The sequence below is a fragment of the Triticum dicoccoides genome, chromosome 3A, assembly GCF_002162155.2.
Source record: "Triticum dicoccoides isolate Atlit2015 ecotype Zavitan chromosome 3A, WEW_v2.0, whole genome shotgun sequence".
Taxonomy (NCBI): Eukaryota; Viridiplantae; Streptophyta; class Magnoliopsida; order Poales; family Poaceae; genus Triticum; species Triticum dicoccoides.
This window is the reverse complement of record NC_041384.1, coordinates 611,079,331-611,079,811: the sequence shown is the minus strand read 5'-3', so window position 1 is coordinate 611,079,811 and position 481 is coordinate 611,079,331.

Below are 481 nucleotides of genomic sequence, written 5' to 3'. Positions count from 1 at the left end.
AATCAAAAAATTTAACATATGCAATGTGTGTGAAATAGAGTCCTGGATATAACATATATATAGAGGGGGCGATCCACGAGAAGAGAGTGGAGGTATCATCGGCTTGAGGTGTCCATAGAATCGAAGAGAGGGATGATGTGTGTGTGTGTGTGCGCACGCGATCGATAAAGAGTGCCATCGAATTTGTGTGTGCCCACGTCAAAGATATAGAGTGGCTGGCCTACTGGAACGTGAGATGGGACATGTGCATTTTGTCTCTGTGGCATGGATACCTACCTGCAGCGCTCGACTATCAGTGTGTGGTGGGGGAAGAGGGAGGCCCAATTAACTATAGAGGTACAATGGCTCGTATATGTGTGGAGGAGGAGAGAGGCCTACCTCATGTATTAAGGAGATCGATCTGCCTTATGTATTAAGGGAGATTGATCGGCATCCATGCTTATGTGCAGGAGATGAATAAGGTTGGGAGAGAGACAGAGCT